Here is a 24,122-nt window from a genome sequence, read left to right on the forward strand (position 1 = left end):
CATTTGAGTTGATATTGATAAAGTACCACACTGTGTATGCTTTATGTGCTCTAAAACATGGCCCTTATTTGTAACTAGCACTTAAGAATAATAATCTTACCTTAAATAAAATGAAAAATATTATGTAACTCGGTACCCATCACTGTTTGAAGATATAATGATTTGGGGGAAGGGGGAGAAGTGATCATAACTTTTAAACCAATTATTTTTTCTACATTAGACAATTCTTCCATTTACTTCAAACCACATACTATGTAGCTTTGATATATTGCATTATATATTTTTTTAGAGAAACAGTACCCAGTGTCACAATAGCATTATGGGAATTAAAGAGGATTTATCTTTTTTCTCTCTGCCAAGAACTGAGTTTGAAGTCTACAACCAGCTTAAACTAATAACTAAAAGAAGATTCCTCTAGGATATCTCATTATTCCTTCCATCTTCTCCTATTTGTATCACTAACCATTTGTTATATTTGTCCATTAGTAATGGGATTTCTTTCAGAAAATTTTCTGAAATAGAGTTGTTCCAAAATACTATAATTTTTATTATTTTCAGCTACTTTTAAGTTTTTTAAAACTTCACCAAATCAGTTATAAAGGACTGAAGTCTTATTTCTGGCACATATCTATCTGTGTGAGACCACAGTTCCAATATTCTGACAAAAGAATTCTGCCTTTCTGGTTTTAAATTAATATGCTAAATATTATTGAGTTTACTTCGGATGATGTTCTTAATGTCAGATGAAGAATGATAGGCTCCTTTCACATTACGCATTAAACCTTAAGCCTAGATTTGTAACTATACAAACCATCAATTGGCCACTTTAACCAGAAGATAAATACTAATTAAGAAGTCGATGGTCTACTCCTAAGACCTGAGCACGATCTCAGTTATAAACTAACCTCACCACTTTTTAATGGGGTTGCCAGAGAAAGTCATTTATTGTCTGTCAGTTTCTGTTCTCTTATTTGGAAAATGAGGCTGTTACTTGCCATGTATATTTGAGAGTTAATGTGAAGGTTGATTTGATAGGGCTTTGTGAACTCTGAGTGCTTTGTAACTCAAAAGAAGTTTACACAAAGGTATTGGCTATAATGAATGGGGTTTCGACATGTAAATTTGGACACAAGACAAACATTCAGTTCATAACAGATATACATTCAACACCACACTCTACTTTTTATTTTCATCTTAACATGCTTTCAATCGGCCTTCTATTCATCTAGGCCATCAATCAATCTACCATATTCTAGGCATTTTGCTAGTTCCTAGGGAGAAAAACAAAAAAGCAAGTCATGAATCCTTAAGAAATCCATCTTCAATGATAATGACTTGTACACAAAAGTGAAAGCTATGAAAATTATCTCCCTTGAATTGAAAATTGAAAACATAGTTCATCACAAAGGTATATTCTATGATGAGACGGAATTAAATGATCCACAGTGGGGTTTATAAAATTAATGCAGACTTATACTTCTATCCAGGATACAGTAATAGTTTCCTGCCTGAAACAAACAAAAATCAAGGAAAATATATCTAACAATGGTTTGACAGGCAATACAAGATGGTGATCCCAGAGAAATGGGAAAAATGTCAGATGAGGCTATGATTTCCCATTGTATTGCTTCAAGAGAATGTCCAGATCATGTACAGGGAGGAAAAACGCAAGCAGAAGGCTGTCTGAATTCTATTGATGCAGCTGAGAATCTGGAAAGGACAAAGTACCCAGAGATCACAGGACAAACTACTGAGGGGAGAGACCGCTGCAGAGAGGAGGAAGGCCAGATAATTACAGAAGATTTCCCTTGTATATTCAGCAGAATACTGATTAGCTCATGTGTGTGAGGAAATTATCCAATCTTGGAGAAAAACAATCCAAAAGGATTACATGGAATATCCAATGCTCACACGGGGCATTGAGAATAGCCCCTGTTTCTATCAAGCAAACTAGAAAACCTCATAATTCACAGGGCATCATATAGGATAGTCAGGAGTGTGCACACAGAATACTCAGTAGTGGACATAATTAGCTCTGCATATTAGGTGGGACATATCTCGGGTGTAATCTAACAAATTTTCAAAGTGAAACCCTAGAGTATTGAACAGTTTCCAAATAATTTAACTGTATCCTAAAACAATACTCAATAGTATTCATAGGAATTCAAAAATATTCAGTACTCAAAATTGTACAATTGTACAATAACTACAATCCAATGAAATGTTACCAGGCATGCAAAGCAAGAAAACATGACCTTCTATGATGAGGAGAAAATCAATCAAACAACTCAGAACAGACACAGTGGTTAGAATTAGTAGACAAGGAAATGAAGAAAGTCATTATACTATATTCCACGTGTTAAAAAATTCAGGTAGAGAATAAAAGATATTATAAAAGATCTAAATCAAACTTCTACAGATAATAATTAAAATGAATGAGAGAAACAATAAACCAGATGAGATTAATGACTGCTATGGTTTGAATGTATCCCTTAAATTCATGTGTTAGAAACTTAATTCCCAATGCAACAATGTGGCTAGGTGAGACTTTTAAGAGGTGGCTAGATCACTTTTTAATGAATAGATTAATGTCATTATTGCAAGAGTGGGCTTCTGACAATGAGATTGAGTTTGGCCCCCTACCTCCGTTTTATGCACACTCTCTTGTTCTTTCATCATCTGTCATGGGATGATGCATCAACAAAGCCATCATCAGATGCTGGCATCTTGATGTTGGACTTCCCATCCTCCAGAACCATGAGAAATAAATGTATTTTCTTTATAATTTCCCAGTCTGTGTTATTGTGTTATGGCAACACTAAGTAGATTAAGGTCATTTCAGATTAAACATTGACTACAGAAAGAGTAATAAGTCTGGTGTAATAATAGAATCTATCCAAATGAAACACATGAAGGGAAAAAATAGCTGAAACAATGAAAAGAGGGTCAATGAGCTGTAGAACAATTTCATACAGCCTAATTATGTGTAATTTTAAACTCTGAAGGAATGAGGTTAAAGAAATAATGGCCTAAAATATTACTTTGATTTCAAAAATTAGAAAATCCACATATTCAAGAAGCCCAGTGAACCTCAAGAACACACACAGAAATACACACACACACACACACACACACACACACCCTGAGGAAAACTACACTAAGATATATCTATAATCTAATTTATCAAAAACAGTGATAGCGAGAAAACCTTAAAAGTAAAGAGGCAGAGAGAACATACTATCTACAGAGGATGACTTAAGATTTATTTTCTTGTGGACATGATGTAAATAGGAAAATAGTAGAAAAACATCCTTCAAATATGAAAAGAAAATTATATCAATGTAGAATTGTATACCAAAAAACATCTCTTCAAAATGAAGGCAAAATATGGACTTGTTGACATACAAAAGCTGAAAGAATTCCTGGCCAGAAGACTAAAACAAGAAACGCCAAGGAAGTCCTTCAGGAGATGAAAAATGATTCCAGATAGAAAGTGTATCTATATAAAGGCTATAACCCATATTTCAAAACATAAATCAAAGAGTAAGTTAACATATTTTGAATAGAATTAATATCAGGCATCCAAATTTGAATGGTGCTAATAAAGCAGTACCTGGTAGGAGGGGTGGATTTGTCGCCTTCAATTTCTATATTAGGAGATAATAGAAGTCCCACATCAATGACCTGATTCTACCTTCAAAACTGAAGAAAGAACAGCAAATTAAAATCAAAGTAAGCAGAAGAAAGAAGAAAAATGAAAGAAATACGACAGAAAACAATACGGAATATCAATGAAAACAAACTTGTTCTTTGAGAAAAATCAAAAAGTCAACAAATCTTCAGCCAGGCTGACTAACAAAAATAGAGAGAAGCCACAAATTGCTAATGTGTGGATTGAGATAAATGATGCTACTACAGATTCTACAGATATTAAATGGTTACTAACTGAATATTATTTAAAAATGTTATGCTAGTAGATTTGACAACTTAGATAAAATGACTAGATTTCCTGAAAGACACAGTTTACAAACTTACTCTTAGAAAAACAGGTAGTCTAAATAACCCCCTACCTATGAAAGAAACTGAATATGCAGTTATAAGATTTCCACAAAGAAAACTCTAGGCCCCAGTGGTTTAATTGGAAAATTCTACAAAATACAGAATAAATAAATTGTATCAGCTATCTAAAAACTCTTCCAGAAAACTGAATGTATATAATACTTTCCAGTTTATTCTATGAGGCCAGCATTATCCTAATACTAAAACCTGACAAACAAATTATAACAATGCATTGCATGAACAGAGAATCCAAGAATTATAAACAACATATTAGCAAAGCAAATGCAATATATTAAAGGGATAATTCACCATAACAAAGTGGGATTTATCCCAGGAATGAAAGATTTATTTAATATTCAGAAATCACCATACCAATAAACTAAAATTTTATATCAGATGAGCATCTCAATAGAAGCAGAGAAAGCAGCTGACAAAATCTAATTCTATGCATTATACAAACTTTAAAAACTAGGAATATAAGGGAACTTCCTAAACCTTAAAAAAGGATTCTATGAAAAACCTGCAGTTATGTCATACTTAATAGGAAGGAACTGTTTGTTTTCATATTGTTGAGTATTGAAGGTTCTTTATACATTCTAGAAATGAGTTCTTTTTTTTTTTTCCACCCTGTGCATTATGGCAAGAAATAAAGAAATAAAATACATCCAGTATAGAAAAGAAATTAAAGTTTCTTTATTCAAGGATAACATGATCATCTAAAGAGAAAATTTAAAAGACTCCACAAAAAAGCTAACAGAATAAATAAATGAGTTTAGCAAGACTTCAGGGTACAAAATCAATATAAAAATTAATTCTATTTTTATATCTTAGGAATAATAAAAAATGCTTAAATATCATTTTCGCTAATATAAAATACTTAAACCTAAATCTGAGAAAATATATGCAAGATTTGAACAATGAAACTTTCAGAACATTATTGAGAAATTAAGGAAGGCCTAAAAAAATGAAGTTATATACTGTTTTTATGGCTTAAAAAGACTCTTTATTGTTAAGATGTTAATTTCCCCTAATTTAATTATGTGTGATACCAGTGAAGACTGCAGCAGGTTGTTCTTTTTGTTGTTGTTGTTTATGTCAAACTTGACATCATCTCAAGCTAAAGTTTATATGGGAATTCAAATGAACTAGAAAAATCCAAACAACTTTGAAAGAGGAAGAACAAAATAGGGGAACTAATACACCCTGATTTTAAGACTCATTATAAAGCTAAAATAAGTGTAGTACTGGCTTTAGACAGATAAATAGAACAATGGTATAAAAGAGTGTCCAGAAATAGACCCACATGTATATGGAAAGCCTTTTTGGACACAAGTGCAAAAGAAATTCAGTAGAGAAAGGATAATCATTTCAAATTTGCAAATATTGGATGTCCATATGTAAAAAGAAAAAAATTGAACTTTGATCACTATTTTATAATATCATATACAAAACTCAATTGAAAATGGATCACAGATCTAAATGTAAAACCTAAAACCATAACACTTTCAGAAAAAAAATAGAAAAACTTTACTTTGAATTGTGCACATATTTCTTAGATATGCTATCAAAAGTATATTCCAGAAAAAAATAGATAAATTAGTGTTCATAAAAAAATCACTGTTTCAAAAGTCACTATTAAAGAGAATGAAAAGAAGCTATGGATTGAAAGAAAACATTTGCAAATTAGGTATCTGATGAAGAACTCATTTCTAGAGTATATCTAATACTCTCTATGTTCAACAATAAGAAAACAAACAACCCAATATAAATGATTAAAATGTTTGAATAGACCCTTCACCAAAGATATACAGATGAAAAGCCCATGAGATAATGCTCAACCTTGTTAATCATTAGGGAAATGCAAATTAGAAGCACAATTAGAAATTACTACACAGTCATTAGAATAGCTAAAATTACAGACTGGCCATGCCAAGTGTTGATAAGGATGTAGAAGAACCACAATTCTCTTAAAGCTGGTGCAACTGGAAAACAGTACAATTGCTTTGGAAAATGGTTTTTGCAGTTCCTTACTGCAAACCTACACTATCAGATATCCAGCCATTCCACATCTAAGTAATTATCCCAGGGAAATGAAAATGTACATCAACACACCAGTGAATGTTCATAGCTCTATTTGTAATAGCCAAAAATTGGAAACAACCCAAATTTTCATCAAAATGAGTTATTCCCATGTTATTCCCATACAAATGGTGTTTCTATGCAATAAAACACTTCTCTGCAATAGAAAGAAATGAACAGATGATGTGTGTGAGGACATGGATGAGTCTCAAAATAATTATGCTGAGTGAAAGAAGCTATCAAAACTGAGTACATACTGAATGATTCCAATTTCACTACATTTTAGAAAATGCAGACAAATATATATTGGCAGAAATAATATCAGTGTTGCTTGGGGATGGGATGGAGAGGAAAGGAGTTAGATAAAAGGATTAGATAGACACAAGAAAACTGAGATCTTATCTTGATTACATAAATGATTTCATGGTTATATATCTACATCGGAGAGGAAAGGAGTTAGATAAAAGGATTAGATAGACACAAGAAAACTGAGATCTTATCTTGATTACATAAATGATTTCATGGTTATATATCTACATCATAACATCAAATTGTACCATATATATATGTGTGTGTATATATATATATACACACACACACATTTTATTGACTTTCAACTATAAGGTAATGAGGTTATTAAATTTAAAAATATAATCATAAGGCCGGGCGCGGTGGCTCAAGCCTGTAATCCCAGCACTTTGGGAGGCCGAGGCGGGTGGATCACGAGGTCAGGAGATCGAGACCATCCTGGCTAACATGGTGAAACCCCGTCTCTACTAAAAATACAAAAAACTAGCCGGGCGTGGTGGCGGGCGCCTGTAGTCCCAGCTACTCGGAGGCTGAGGCAGGAGAATGGCGTGAACCTGGGAGGCGGAGCTTGCAGTGAGCCGAGATCGCACCACTGCACTCCAGCCTGGGTGACACAGCGCGAGACTCCGTCTCAAAAAAAAAAAAAAAAAAAAATCATAAAATCCTATTTGTTCACATATTTTTGCTTTGATTTAACAAATTTCATTTCTTCTATTTGGTCTATAAATAAGATGCTCAACCAATATCTAGAATTATACCCATTTTACTGCAGATACGCTTTTCTTAGAGTGGTTTTTATTTTAGTTTTCAGAAAATCAAAAAAATGAAACACTAAATCTTATGCATTTAAATATTCTTAAATATGGGTTTAACTTAATATTTTTAAAATATTGGTGATTTTTCCAGGTTTATTTTATGTAGCAATTTGATTTCATCTTCAATAGCTATTTTTGACTTATCAGTACACCCAACCACGACCTTACTTTGCTGTAAAACATTTCAAATGTTGAATTCAGCTATTTTGCCTTTTATAAATCTCACCATCGCAGGGCTAGCAATTTCCAGTTTGACAACAATGCCCAAAGCTCCTTGATGGCAGTATCTATGGTTTACTTGTCACATGGCCTTAATATCTACATAGTCCTACTATGTAATCAGTACATATTTATTCAGTAAGTGAATAATTTAATATATATGGCCTTATAGTCAATGCATGATTCACAAAACTCTTTTAGGATATGGAGTAATAAAGAATTACAGTAACTTAAAATATGGCACCTGTTAAAGGGCGTTTTCCAAATATGGTCTGACTGAAGTAAAATCCCCATTTATCTAAAGCAGCCTGAGATCTGGATGGATATGTGATAGTTATATAGTCTGAAAATTGGTCTTGTGATACGTGTTGGTGTTTTTTTGTTTAGTTGCTTCACACATCATATTGTTTACTTAGCTTTTGCTACTTTCTGATTAAAGAAGAGTTTGTGATCTGGAAAAAATGTTCCTTATATGAGGCTTCAAATTATTGGTTATAGTATATAGAATTTTGTATGTTTCAAGATAGAAACATCTAAAAATTTTAAAAACATCTACAAAATTTAAAGTTTCCATGTTGCAATTAAATTTACTATTAACTAAGCAACATAGAAAATGAAGGTGCCCTCCAAAGGAGGATTATTTGTTCTTAATGCTAACTGTGGCATTTTATCTACCTCCAAAGTCCTCAGCTCTTATTTGTGTAGCTGTCTTAGCATGTGAAATGAATTCTTTGAAGTAGTGGAATACAGAAGTGAGGACTAGGGTGAAAGGTAAATTAGATGGAGCAGTTAGACTGTGGATTACGGTTACTCCCAGATGGGGACCTAACTCATACCCCACGCAAACTTTCAAAGAATATTGTTTTGATTGGCAGTACCCGTGGGTTGTCCTATGACAGCAGTAAGAAAGAGGATAGTTACGTCTAGCTTAGGTTTACAGGGATGAGCTGGAGCCTAGAGAAAAGCACCCAAAGAAGTGGCTATGACCACATTTCTTTTGGGGATTCTCTTTTTTTGGTTGTTTGACATTTCAGACACAGAATTATATTGCAAGTCCCAAGTTTATGTCAATGAATGAGGAGATAAGAATTCACAAATGATGTTGAACAGAAAATGTATGAAAATGGAAATGATAATGTTGTGTTGATATCTTGTCAAAACTGAGCTTTAGTGCTTTGTTGTAAAGGTAGATTATTGGAGAAGTAATGAAATGAAATATCTATTACTTTGCCCAGAGAGAAAGATTTGATATATTTTAACCCGCGAAATTAAGACATTATAGAAGAATAAAGCAATTCATTCCAAACTATAGTACTACAACCTCAACATTTGAATAAAACTTAGATCTATGGTAGATGTAAAGATGATAATAAAGAGGGTTATGGTATATGAAAATATTTCAGCACAGCATGAGCATAGCGATCCTAGAGGATACAGGAAGATATAACAGAAATGAAGAGATAATGTTTCTTGCAGCTTAGAAACTTGTCTCTTATATTGTCCATTTTATATTCACTCAATGACGGGTACAGTATAGCGAGCAGCCAAGCTGAAAACAGTGTAAATTTACATAATAATGTGACAGAAGAGTCCATTTAAAAAGGGAAAAAATAAAGGTTGGTATTTCCTGAATTTAACACAAGCTATATGTCCTGTATTTAGAAGAAATTGACACTTACAGAGAAAAATGTGCCACTATCACTTCTCTACCAGTTCAAAATGCAATTCATTTCATTTCATGGACAAGGCAACCAGAAGCTAAACAAAATTGCTTGTATTCCTGTCCACTATAACATGTGAAATCTTCCTTAATACTTAATTCAATTCTCAATTTCCAAAATACATTTCTATGAGGAGGCATTAAATATAATCATATATAATCTATATATACCTACATATTTAATTGCATATGAAACACTAATGTGTTAATTCTTTTGTTAATATTAATTCGAGGTGTAGATAGGACCGAGTTCCTTTCTGGACGTTCTGGGAGGATTCCTCTCCTTGTTCATGCAGGTGGTTAGCAGAATCCAGTTTTGTTTTCCTAATAGGACTGGGATCCTGTTTTCTTTCTGGCTGTCTGAGGGCTTTTACTGGCTTCTAAAGGCCACCTGTAATCCTTGGCTCGTGGTCCAATTCCTTCAGCAGAGTCAGTAGGTAAGTACCTCTCACACTTGCAATTGCTCTTTCTTCTTTTCTCCCATCTCTCTGATCCACTCTTCCGCTTTCTTGTCTCACTTTTAAGGTCCAATGTTATTACATTGAACCTGACCGGACAATTCAGAATAATCTTCCTATTTTAAGATCAACTAATTGGCAACCTTAATTCTATCTCTAACATAAATTATTCTTGCATATATGTATGTATATATGTATGGGTTTGTGTATATGTGACCACTTGGTAAGGATTAAATGAGATGCTATGAGCAAAAATATTGAGTTTCTAAAATGAGGATTCCAATCTTCATTGTACTGAGAAGAGTAATTAAACATTTTTTGGTATTTTTAATAAAGGCACTGAAAAATAGCTCAAACCACAGCATAAAGTCCAGTGTTTGACTTTTCATAAGATGTTTTTAATTTGGAGGAATTGCTGAAAGTGTAAATGCTATCTCTTTTTCTGAATAACTTTAAACAGCTGGCAGAATGACATTTTGCCCCTTTGGAAATTTTAAATGTAAACTCTCTGTTTAGTACATTGTCTAAATATAATTCAGCATCATTTAAAAGCTTAAAATTCTGTTACTGTGATATTAATCATCTGTCATTTACTTTTATTGTTAATATTGCAGATTGTGTCTTTTTCTTCCTAGAACACAACTTTTAATTCACAAAGAAAACAAAGGCTACTAAATATTAGATGTTTTGTGTAGAAATATTGTCATTTCATTATTAAATCTACTCTAAAAAGGAAATACAGTTAAATAAAGGAATTTTAAAATGCTTTCATTATTTTCCATTTACCTAAGTCTTCAATCTTCTTTCCTTAAGAAGGCTAAGCATTTGGATGGAGTAGCTAACTTCAGTCCATATTTAAGTTCAAGTCTGAAACTTACCAGGAAAATTCTTAGCAAAGATCTTTAGTTGTAATATATCAGGCAGACACTCGACATTTTGAAGCCAATTTTTAAGCTTGGGTTTTTTTGGTATTTCTCAAATATCAATGAGTCTAACAACTCCTCCTTTTTTGTGTGTTCACATTGTTCTTTCTCTTTTATTCATCCAATGTACTGTTGCTTTGTGATTTTCTGAGTTTAAAAGCTGTTTCCTGAATAAAGTCTGAAGCTTGACCACATTTTGTGTTATCTAAACATATAAAGGGAATATTTTATATTTGCATTTCTCTACAAAATGAAAAAATGATGCAGTGACTGTCTTAATTCGTAGTGATACACAATGTATTTGTAAATAAACATTTTTGAAGTGATACAAATGAAGACATAATGTCATAGTACAATGGATGTATTCGAATGCAATTAAATTTGATTTTTAAAAATGGACAAAGTGAATATTTGATCATAATGGTGTTGGAAGTATTAAACATTAAATATGATGATCTCAGGCAATTTGGTGGAAAGATTTTTTTTTCAGATATTCACAAACCACCTTATTAAGATATATGATCATGCCAGGTCTTATATTTATGATGGTATAGATATTCTTGAGTAAGACAAACAAAATCCAACTAATTTTTTTTTGGATTATTGGAAATAATGTACTCAGTTTTAGGATTAAAAAATGAAAGTTAAAAAGTTCATAACATTGTTTCAGACTATTATAAGGATTTCTCAGAGAAGTTCATACAATTTATTATTTTAAACATTGCTATTTATGAGTTATGATGTAATTAAGCAATTGTAATGAATTAGCTGCAGCGTGATCAATTTAACATTTTGATAAATAGAAGTAGAACATTTTGGAATGACATCTATGGAATTACAAATTTAGTGGCACAGAATCGTAGAATAGCCTATAGTATTTTTAACAGTCCAACAGATATTTTTTAAAAGAAAAACTAAATATTTCATTTTATTTTCCCAAACTTCATCTTCTACCTTGAATCACTTTTAACTCTCTTAATTTTCCAGGATATAATGTAATTGCAGGATGTTTGGAATAATGCAGCTGACCTTGCCACAATGATTATTTTATTGTTCAGGACAGATAAGATACTCTTGTGCTATTATTCTAATGTAGCTGATTCAAAGTCACTTTTTTTCATATTTCTGTATGTCTGAAATTAGGATGTATATTACAAAGACTGTAAAGCAGGTGAATGCTATGATGTTGCAGCTGTCATTTTTTTTGTGCATGTGCCTCAAAGCTTACAGAATGGGGATCAGTAACTTGGAAGAAAATTCTGGCAATAACACTAGAGCAGTACTTAAGAGAAACACAAAGAATGATACTATGTAGACAAAAATTTTGCAACTCCAAGTTAAGAAGTAATTCAGGAGTGTCAGAATTTGAATGTGAAGAAATTTTAGAAATATTTTTTGCCTTGTGCCTATGTTTGATATACAGCTTCCACTTGTAAATAACTATAATTCACCGAATTTTATTTTTTATTGTATGTTATTTTTCTTTCTTAGAGACAGAGTCTCACTCTGTCACCCAGACTGGACTGCAGTGGTGCCATCTTGGTTCACTGCAACCTCCGCCTCCCAGGTTCAAATGATACTCTTGCCTCAGTCTCCCTAGTAGCTGGGACTACAGGCGACCCCCACCATGCCTGGCTAATTATTTGTATTTTTAGTAGAGATGGGGTTTCACTGTGTTAGTCAGGATGGTCTCAATCTCCTGACCTTGTGATCTGCCCACCTTGGCCTCACAAAGTGCTAGGATTACAGGCATGAGCCACTGCGTCTGGCCAATTCACTGAATTTTAAAGTGTTGTGAAGTGACTTGGCTTTTTTAGGTTTTATAATCGACCATAATAATTGTACATATTTATGGGGTACATAGTGATGTTGTGATACATATAATATATAGTGATTAGATCAGGGTTGTTATCATATCTGTCATTCAAATACCTATTATTTCTTTGTGTTGGAAACATTCAATATCCTCCTTCTAGCTATTTGAAACTATATATTATTAACTATAGTCATTCTATATTGCTATAGAGAAATAGAATTTATTTTTCTTATGTAGCTGTAATTTTGTATCCCTTAACAAATCTCTCCCCATCTCCCCTTTTCCCCTATCCTTCCTGGCCTCTCATATCCTCCATTCTACTTTTGACTTCCATGAGATCAACTTTTTTTAGCTTCCACATATGAGTGAGAACATGCATTGTTTAGCTTTCTGGTTTCTGGCTTATTTTATTTGACATGATGTCCTCCAGTTCCATCCATGTTGCCGTGAATGACAGGATTTAATCTTTTTTATGGCTGAATAGTATTCAATTTTGTATATGAGACACAGTTTCTTTCTTTATTCATCTGTTGTTGGACACGTAGATTGATTCCTTATCTTGGCTATTGTGAATAGTGCTTCAGTGAACATGGGAATACAAATGTCTGTTTGATATTCTGATTTCCTTTCCTTTGGATAAATGCCCGGTAGTGGGAGTGCTGGATCATATTGTAGTTCTATATGTAGTTTTTTTGAGAAACCCCCATGCTCCTCTCCATAGAAACTGGACTAGTTTATATTCCCACCAACAGTGTGAAAGAGTTCTCTTTTCTCTACATCTTCACCAGCATTTGCTTTGTTTTATATTGTTAACAGGCATTCTAACTGGGTAACATAATACCTCATTGTGGTTTTGACTTGCATTTCCCTGATCATTAGTAATGGGCATTTTTTTCACTCATTTCTTGGACATTTGTATGTATTCTTTTGATATTTGTTGACTTTTTTTTTTTTTTTTTTCCGAGACAGAGTCTCATTCTCTTGCCCAGGTTGTAATGCAGTGGCATGATCTGAGCTCACTGCAACCTCCTCCTCCCAGGTTCAAGCGATTCTCATGTCTCAGCCTCCTGAGTAGCTGGGATTACAGGGGTATGCCACACACCCGGCTAATTTTTGTATTTTTAGTAGAAATGGGGTTTCACCATGTTGGACAGGCTGGTCTGGAATCCCTGACCTCAAGTGATTTGCCCAACTCGGCCTCCCAAAGTGTTGGGATTACAGGTGTAAGCCACCACCCCTGGCCTGTCCATTTTTAAATTGAATAGTTTCTCCTTCCTACCTTCCTTCCCTCCCTCCCTCCCTTTCCTTATTCCTTCCTTCCCTCTCTCCCTCCCTTCCATTCCTCCTCGTTCCTTCTTTCTTCTTTTCTGTTGAGATGTTCAAATTACTTGTATATTCTGAATATTAATCCCCTGTTGGATGAATAGTTTGCTTGTATTTTCTTCCATTCTGTTGGCTTTCTTTTCTCTTGATTATTTCACTTGCTGTGCACAAGCTTTTAGGTTTGATATAATTCCATTTGTTTATTTTTGCTTTTGTTGCCTATGCTTTTGAGGTCTCATTCATATAATCTTTTCCCATACCAATGTCTGAAAATGTTTTCCCTGTATTTCCTTCTAGTAGCTTAATAGTCTTGGGCCTTACATTTAATTCATTTTGAATTAATTTTTGTACAGGGCGAGATGTCCAGTTTTTCCCTAGATCATTTATTGAAGAGACTCTCCTTTCCCCCAACATATGTTCTTAGTGACTTTGTCAAAAATCAGTTGGCTGTAGACATGTGAATTTATTTCTGCATTCTCTATTCTGTTCCATCAATGTGAGTGATCATTTTTATGCCAGCACCATGATGGTTCTGTTAATAGAGTTTTGTAGTATATATGTTAAAGTCTGATAGTGTCATGACCCCAGGTTTGTTTCTTCGTTTAAGATTGTTTTGACTATTCAGGGTCTTTTCTGGTAACACACAAATTTTAGATTTTTTTTTTATTTTTCTGTAAAGAATGTCATTGGTATTTTGATAAGGATTGCATTGAATCTGTAGATAGCTTGGCTAGTATGGTTGTTTTAACAATATTCTTTTGATAAATAAACATGGTTTTTTTTTTTTCATTTATTTGTATCGTCAATTACTTTCATTAGAGTTTTTTAGTTTATTTTGTAGCGATTTTTCACCTCCTTGGTTAAATTTATTTCTAGATATTTTATTTTTTTTTTTGTAGCTATTGTAAGTGCGATTGACTTCTTAATTTCTTTTTCAGGTAGTTTGTGGTTTGGGTAGAGGAGCACTATTGATTTTTTGTATGTGAATTTTGTATCCTGCAGCTTTACCGTATTTTTTTCTATCAGTTCTAATGGTTGATTGGTGGAGACTAGGTTTTTCTACACATAAGATCATGTCACCAGCAAATAGGGACAATTTGAGCTTTTTGCTTTCCCATTTAAATTCCCTTTATTTTCTTGTTTTGCTTAATTTCTCTAGCTAGGGCTTCCAGTACCATACTGAATAAGCGTGGTTAGAGTGCACATCATTGTCTTCTTTCAGTTCTTAGAACTAAAAGCTTTTCCCAGTTCAGTATATTAGCTGTGACTTTGTCATATATAACCTTTATTGTGTCAAGGTACTTTCCCTCTACACCTAATTTATTGACAGTTTGTATCATAAAGGGATATTAAATTTTATCAAATGCTTTCTTCTGTATCTATTGAGAAGATCATATGGTTTTTGTTCTTCATTCTGTGATGTATTATGTTTATTGATTTGTGTGGGTTAAGTCACACTTGCATTTCTGACATAAATCCCACTTGATCACAGTGTACTAACTTTTGATGTTCTGTTGGATTCAGTTTGCTAGTATCTTATCAAGGGTTTTTGCATCTATGTTAATCAGGGATATTGGCCTACAGTTTCCTTGTGTTTTCTTTGTCTGGATTTGCTGTCAGGATAATGCTGGCCTCATAAAATAAGTTATAAAAATGGCTTCACCTTCAATGTTTTGGAATAGTTTAAGGAAAAATGGCATTAATTTTTCTTTTAAGGTTCAATAGAATTCAGTGCTGAAGCCATCTGCTTCTGGACATTTAATTGTTGAGAAATTTTTTATTGCTGATTCAATCTCATTACTTGTTATTATTGTGTTGATGTTTTCTATTTCTTTTTGTTCACTATTGGTAAGTAATATGTTTTCAGGAATTTATTCACTTCCTCTAGGTTGTCAAATTTGTTTCCTTATAGTTGTTTATAGTAGTCTCTAATAATTCTTTGTAATCCTGGGGTATCCATTATGGTGACTTCTTTTCTGTTTCTCATTTTTTTTTTAATAATATCTATTTTTTGTTGAATTTCTCATTTAAATTATGAATTATATTACTGATTTCACTCAATTATCTATCTGTATTCTCTTCTATCTAAGTGAATTTCATTAAGATTATTATTTTAAATTTTTTCTGGCATTTTGTATATTTGCTCATTATTGGTGTCTGTTGCTGGATAATTATTGTGTTCCTTTGGAGTTGTCACATTTCTTTGCTGTTTCAGGTTTGATGTGTCCTTACACTGATTTCTATACATCTGGTGTAACAGTCATCTCTTCCAATTTTATGGAGTAAATTTCTTAGGGAAAGATATTTTTAAGAATACGTCTTGGAGTACCAGTTTGCTGGGGTGCATTGGCTTTGGTTATAAGTGGATGCAGTAGTATCATCTCTATGTTATTTCTTCAGCTGTAATCTATGCTAGTGATGTTTGCAAGTATCTCAAAGACAAAGGCTATAGTGGCCATGGTGTGACTTTGCTGTGAGTAGGCTCACCAGGCTGTTTTTCAGGTCAGAGGCATGGACCTGCCCTGGTTCAATCTACTTGGGGCTGGTATTGGGTCTGTTCCTCTGGCCAAGATCACATGCACATGGTTGCTTGACTGGCCTGGAGGCATATCTGCCAGGGACAGCCCATGGGGATGTTTCTCAGACCCAGGACATGGACACATAACTGCTCACCTGGCCCCGGAATGTGTCTGCTGGAGTGGCCCATATGGAAGTTTCTCAAGAGCAGGAAGTGGGTGCAGTGCAGCTGGCCTGGAGGCTGACATGCCAGGGGCAGCTCTATGGCCGTTTCTTGGGCCCAGCAGACACAGCTGCTTGACTGGCTATGGACTTGCCTTCCAGGGGCAGCTTGTGGAGCTGTTTCTCACTCCAAGGTTGTGGGTGCACAGATGCTTGATTGGCCTGGGGTGGTCAGCCAAAGGGACCTTCACAGTTGTTTCTCAAGTCCTAAAGCAGGTACAGGGCCATTGGGCAGGCCAGGGACTTATCAGTAGTGGGGTGGGTACCATGGGGCTATTTCTTAGACCCCGGGTAAAAGTGTGTTGCCACTTCACCAGCTGAGGACCATGTCAGCTGCTCAGAGACTTGAGGGCCTTCCCCCACATAGAGAAGAGTATGAAGTGGTTTGGTTGACTAAGGGCAGTTTCCCAATGGGCAGGACTACCAGACTGTTCCTCTGGCTGGAAGTAAGAGGAGTAGTAGTTGGTTTCCCTACTATGCACAACTCAAAGTCACAGCTGATCCTGGGCCCAAGCTCTGTAGTTCTGAGGTTGTGGCATTCAACTACCAATGTAGGCTTGGCATAATGAAGATGGTGCCCCAGTGCTGGAAAGGTTCAGTGGCTCCTGCCTCCCCCAAGGAGGGCACACTTTTTTTCTCCCAACAGGAAGTAACTCCTGATGCCAGGCAAATTCAATCCATGTGGGGAAGATGGTGCTGCAGGGGCTGCATACCTCCACTCTGTCTTCCTGAACTTCCAGTCACCAGAGGTGCCTCTCCACTTCCTAAATGCATTCTAACAATCCCCCTTTGCCACTGCAGATAAACGTTTCCTGTTTATTCATTACCTTGGTCCTTTCTTGTTGGGGGATAGATGTCAAGTGTCTCTAGATGTCATTTTGCTGACATCACTCTAAGGATATCCTAACCAATTTATTTTGCTTATTTTCCTTTATCAGTATGCATAGTTTTGACACATGATTAAAATGTCAACATAAGATGTGATGATTTTGATTTCAAAATAGTCAAAGAAAAATTATATAATAAATTGTGATTTAATTGATGATGATTTTAAAATAGTACATAATTTTAGACTCGATGGTTATAATAATTTGGTCATAAAATTTAAGGCAAGGTCCACACTGTTCCTCATTTATGAAAGTTTTGAGAAGTGACATTTACCTATTCAAAAATTGGATATCTCATATAGAGCTAGCAAATACATTTTTTTTTTTTTTTGCTTTATTTCTCCTGTAGTCTTCTTACTCCCTAACAAGGAGTATATGTAAAACTTTAGGTAACTATTTACAAGGCAATTTACAAATGCTTTTGACATTGAAATTGAACTACAAGGTTATTTTAAAACTTGTACTCTCTCTGTAAGAATAAATTAGACTATAGAGAGGAAGAGGTTAATGAGACAAATGTAAGATGTATTTAAACTTCTATTTCACTTGTCAGTTCATTTGTTCCATCTCATCAGACCTGCTGGCATGACAATTTTGAAATTCTCGTTTTGATGGAGAAAAAGTGACAAAGAAGTAATAACAAATTTCTTTACACAGAAATAAAACATACTTTTCCTGATGTCATGATATTCAAGAATTCAGTGAAAATGTGCAGAAATTACAAAGAGAAATAAAATGCACATCTTTTTGTACTGACCCATATGTAAATCACATATCTGAAACTGGTCTGATATAAAATCAGTGTTTGTATTTTCATTATATTTCAAAAAAAAAAAAAACAGCTACTCTAGTTTTCAATTGTGTAAAGAAGCAATGGAAATTCTCGGGAATATAAAAAAAGAAAAAAAGAAAAAGAAAATCTGGAGGAGTAAATAACAACCAACATCCAACCCCAAAAAGAAGCAGATAAACTGGCATTTCAATTATTCACATATTACACATCTTTTTTCTTCATTGTACATCACTAATAGCTGTGAGACTGGAGGACTCCTAAGTATGGTTTTGACAGTAGCTCATCAACTCTTCCAGTGTAAAAATATGCTTATTTGCTGAAGTTTCACTGTTTTTATTGTTTTTTTTTTTAAAGAAATGTATGCATTATGAAGTATCTGAAGGTATAATTTCCTTACGTGGTTGTAGAGGTTGCCAAAATGGAAGACAATGAACGGCTCATTATCTATTGGAATAAGTGGAAAATTGATAAGCTTTCAGTAAACATGTCTCACTATATTTCTTGCAACAGTGTGCTTACTTCCAAGCAGAGTATAGGAAAAAATCTTCAGAACATGGTAATCTTAGAACAAATCCAATTTACCACATTAGCTGAAAGAGACACCAGAACTATAACACCCAGAAAGGAAGTACTTAAAAATACTTCAGGCATATACATATGACTTGTAGTTTCATAGTTAATTATAGGTAGTGACTACTACACCATATTTACCTGTATATGTACAGCACATTACCACATGCTGCTCTAGATACCTGGAGAAGGCAGAGTAAGAGAAAAGCTTCTGGTTTTAGTTAATATGGGTAATAGTAATAGTTACATTTAATTTTCAATTTCAGTAAACTTAATCCAGGATTCAGGCACTTAACAAATCCTTTTTAAATGTGTTCTACATGCCAATTTTTAAGATATACATTTATTTTAGAAATATGTTATATTTTGAATTTTTTTCAATATTCTACTACTTTATGAGTACTTCTTAAATTAGATCATCATAGAGAATTTTTAAGAAGAAAAAAAACACTTCCCTAGAAACAATGTCTTTTTCTTAATTTTTCAGGATAAATTTATATATGCAAATTTGACTCATAACATAATTTTAAATCAAGAGAGCTCATTATATCTGCTGTCCAAAATGTATGTGGTGAAGTACTAGAGTTACAGTCATAGCTTAGAATGAGAACAGATGAAATCAGGAGCTTAATAGAATTAAGGACAGCTCAGTCAGTAAGTGTCTTTAAAGTATTTATGAGAATTTCTCTTGAGCCCTTAATTGTTCAATTTTAAACCGCCTTCAGCATTTAGCTAGGGCATTTACAACTGGGAGTATGCCTTGGAAAACAGTTTTGCTCCAGGCTTAGAAGTAGCTAGTCACAGCGGCAAAATGTGTGTTGGATCTGTATGGACATTTCTGGGATTCCATTGCTTACAGACATTGTCTCATTTTTTTGTTGTTGTTGTTGTTCTATTTACCTTCAATTGATGAATATTTAAAAAAAACCTCAACTGCATCAAAGGCTTTGTGTTAGAACTTAAAACTATTTATAAACAAAACATATGACTCAAGAAGTTTGTTTTCAACATATTTTATTGTACATCTGTCCTTGCACTTACCAGCAGCATCCCAATATCCTGAGGCCTACCTTAGTAAATCACCTTCCAATATCTCCCAATGTGATGCTGTGCCCTTTTCCTTCTGTTCTCTTATTGACACTTTAATTTAACATGTATTCTTGAGAACCTACTAAATGCCAGATATTGTGTTTATAGCTTGTAATACAAATATAAATAAAACATGATCATCAGTCTTGGGGAAGAGAGAGCTTCATAGGCTGGTGGTTACAATATATTACTTTAGAACAATGACCTTGATATATACAAAAATAAAATGAAAGTACAAAAGAAGAGTGGCAAGAATGACTTGAACGGTCAGGGAAGGTTTCTTTGAAAAGGCTACATGTGAATCTACTCTGATGGATGATTTTCCAAGGCAAAAGAGGAAAGAAAATTTCAGATATTATATAAATAGGCACAGAGAATACACAGCATGTGTGTGGAATGCTAGACACTTTCAAAAGTGGAACTAGGAGGTGGTGGAACACCAAATGAAACTCTTGACCCCATTTTCCTGCCTCTGACGGCTACACTGTCAAGGCTTTCCATTGGTCATTTCCAATTAGTACCAAAGGTTTTGGGAACCCTGTCTGCACAGGCAAGGCTCCCAGGGTCAACAAGGAGTGAGGAGGGATGCACAACGAATGTTAATAGCAATAGGGTTCTGTTAACTATTGAATGGAAATAGTGAAAATGGAAAGACAAATGACAATCTACCTCTTTGCCCTTCAGCTCCTACTCTTGTGTTTCTTCCTCCTGTTCGCCAGAGAAGGAATGCACAAAACACCCTCAGCTTTCCTATCAGGTTGGCATGTCATGGTATCAATTCAGTCACACTTGTACTTCAAACCTAAAATGTTAGCTAATGTCTCTGTGCTTTTATTTTTTAAAGATATCAAGAAAAAATGAGTAGAAAATTGATAACATATATTTATGTTTTTCTAGTTCTTGTCTCTGTAGCTGACCATAGGCAAGCCTCAGTAGGTATCATACCTGTCTTTGTCCTCCTCCAATTCTATGTTCCTTTTACTCTCTACCAGCATCCCAAATGGATGGATTTATTTACTGGTGGGATTATGCAATTTTTAATTCTCACAAAATCTAAGTGCTTTGTGATCTTGCTTTATTTTTCTTTTTTTTCCCATTGACCTAATTGTTACACAGTGAAGTACTAAAACTTCAGTAAACCCAATAACCCCCTTCAATTCTGTGTTTTTCTTGCTTATATTCTATAGAAACAACTCATTTTCACTATGTAATTAAGCTCAACCAAGCTAACAATATAATGAACTCTTTCTCTCCCTGTTCAGCAGCTTGCAGCATCAAAAATGATTATGGAGCAGTCCCAGCTTCCAATCTAATCAAACAAGTACTGTGTTCTACCACGAACACTAAAACCTCTAAGTGCATATAGTAAAAGATGATGAGATGGAAGCAAAATCTCCTTGTCTTAGTTTGCTTGGGGTGTCATAAAAATAAATACAAAGACTGGGTGGCTTCAACAACAGAAATTTATTTTCTCATAGTTATGAAAGTCGGATGTCTAAGATCAGGATACCAGCATTGTTGGGTTCTGGTGAGGGCTGTCTTTCTGGCTTGCAGAAAGCTGACTTCTTGTTTTGTGCTCACATGGCCTTTCCTCAGTGTGTGTGTGTGGTGGGGGGCGTGTATAAACAGAGAGTGATATTTTTCTTTTCCTCTTCCTACAAAACCACCAATCATATCAACTTAGAGCGCCACCCTATGCACTCACTTAACATTAATTACCTCCTAAAAGCCCTATCTCCAAATACAGTCACATTGGGGGTTAGGTCTTCAAAATATAAATTTTGGGGGGACACAATTCATAGTGCCCCTTAATATAGTTATTGTATATAATAGTGAGATAGAGACCACTTTACCTCTACTCATTCATTCCTAAATTCATGAATTATGAGGAAGGAGACACCATATCTTGGTCCTTGATTTCATGCATATGCTGCATCCTATAGGAAAGTTCCATAGCATTGCAGGGCATTATCTCTCGAGTGGTACCTTAACTGAGCCTTCAGCAGGCCATTCCAATGTTCTATCTAGCTACATGCTGCTGAAGGTAAAGAATATTTAATGTGAAAATACATATTTTTTATGAGGACAAATTGTTCTCTTCTTCATTGTGGAAAGTATTAACACTTTCATCTGATGGCTGGCTGGTCAGCCAGGGAAACAGTTCTATATCCGAGGCTCAGTATTGGCCTGTGCTGTTGGCAGATTGGGCAATAAGCAGTGGTGGTATTCCAACCAGCCATTGTAAGAAGTCTATTTTGTTGAACGAATGCATAGCCACCATCTTTACCAATTTGTAAATAGGACTATCGAGCAAGCAAGGGAATAGGGAATGAAAGGAGAAAACGGGCTGGCATCCAGAGGAAGGGCTGTGATATCAAATGAATGTTTGAAAAGTATCCCTGCAGTAGATATTTCGTGAGACTATTTCCATGGGAATATCTTCACATTCTGTTGTTTCAGAAAGGTCCATTCACATTTTCATAATTTCAACTTCCTTATTACAATTCTTCTAGTCCTGTTCTTTTTAGCCAATCTATCTTAGCCCGTTTGATATGCTATAATAAAACAGTATGTACTGTGTAGCTTTTAAACAACAGAATATTATTTTGTACAACAGATTCGTTGTCAAATGAGGGCCTGTTCCTCCTAGATGGCACCTTCTAGCTTTGTTCTCACCTAGTGCAAGGGTCAAGACAGCTGTCTGAGGCCTCTTTTCTAAGGGCAGTAACGTCATTCATGAGGGCTCTGCCCTCATTATCTGATCACCTCCTGCCTTAGATCATTTTGTGCTGCTCTAACAGAATACCTAAAACTGGGTAATTTACAAAGAACAGAAATTTATTTCTCACAGTTCTGGAGGCAGGAAGGTTGATCATCAGTATGCCAGCATCTGGTGCCTGGTGAGGGCCTACTTGTTGCATCCTCACATGATGGATGATAGAAGGGCGAGGAGCAAGCTAGGCAAACATTGAATGAAGCCTCTTAATCCCATTAATGATGGAGAAGCCCTCATTAATTAGTATGGCCTAATCACCTCTTAAAAGCCCCACCTCTTAATACCATCACATTGGCAACACGTGAATTTTGGAGGAAAAATATTCAAAACATAGCACCTCTTTAAGGTCCCACCTCCTAATGCCATCAGATCGGCGATTAGGTTGTCAACATAGGAAAGATTATTCCTTTGCCACTGGCTTCTTCCTTCACTTCCCTTCCCTCCCCTTCTTTTCCTTTGCTCCTAAATAAAGATGTAGGAATAAAGAACACATTCCAGAAGTCGGAGCCATCTGTTTATGAAACTATACTTTGCAGACATGCTTGACATAGCATGAAATGCGGTAATATACATTCACTTTTTTGATTCTTTACATTAAATAACATCCTTTTTAATTGGAAGTTCAAGTCGCATAGTAACATGATGCCCCATGTTAAAGTGTTCAGATTCAATCAGGTAGAAGAAATCTAAAGTCTAGTTTTGAAATGGAGAGTAGTTGTTGCCATAACAGAATCCCCTGTGGGAATTTGTCAGAAGATCCATTCAGTATTTCAATCTGCTACAGATATGTTCTATTTTATTTGGTTTGCTGAGTATGAGGTCCAACTGCAGGGCTAACTTGTATGGCAGCTTTAGAGTAGTATAGACCTTTTATTTATTTGTGTCCAATTTAAAACTGTCTTTTAGATTACGTAGCAAAATATCTGAAGCTGCATACTTAGATGTGATGTATATTATCTCTAACACTCAGAGTTTCTTCAAGTATGTGACACTTGTTTTGTGGGCTGTAAATGGCTCCACAACTTATCTCTTACTTTTCAGGGGCTCTTTTAACATGGCCAAGAGCACTGTGTTCCCAGAAATCTCACTGATTTGGCAGGCGGTGTTTGGAGTTACTCTCCCGGCATCTACCAATCATGTGTTTAAGTCAATTAAAATTTTTTTCTATGACCTGCCTGGTATATCCAGTTAGCATAATATCATCAAAATAATAAAGTCAAATGTGATATTTTGTATAATCACAAAAATATCAAGATGTGGCTGGTCTATTATAAGGCAGGAAATCAGAAAAAAAAATCCTCATGTAAGATAGTGAAAATGTACTTTTGCCCTTGCTATAAAAAAGAAAATTGCTTCTAATTATGTTTACTAATAGAAATTAAAGAGAAAAATGCTCTATCAAAAGCTGCAGAGCAAGATAGCTGAATAGAACTCTCCAGGAATTTCCCCCCATGCACACAAAGCAACACCAAATTGAGCAAGTATCCACACAAAAATACTTTCATAGAACCAAAAATTAGGTTGAGCAATCATAGTACCTGGTTTTA

The sequence above is a fragment of the Macaca thibetana genome, chromosome 1, assembly GCF_024542745.1.
Source record: "Macaca thibetana thibetana isolate TM-01 chromosome 1, ASM2454274v1, whole genome shotgun sequence".
In the NCBI taxonomy this organism is placed as follows: Eukaryota; Metazoa; Chordata; class Mammalia; order Primates; family Cercopithecidae; genus Macaca; species Macaca thibetana.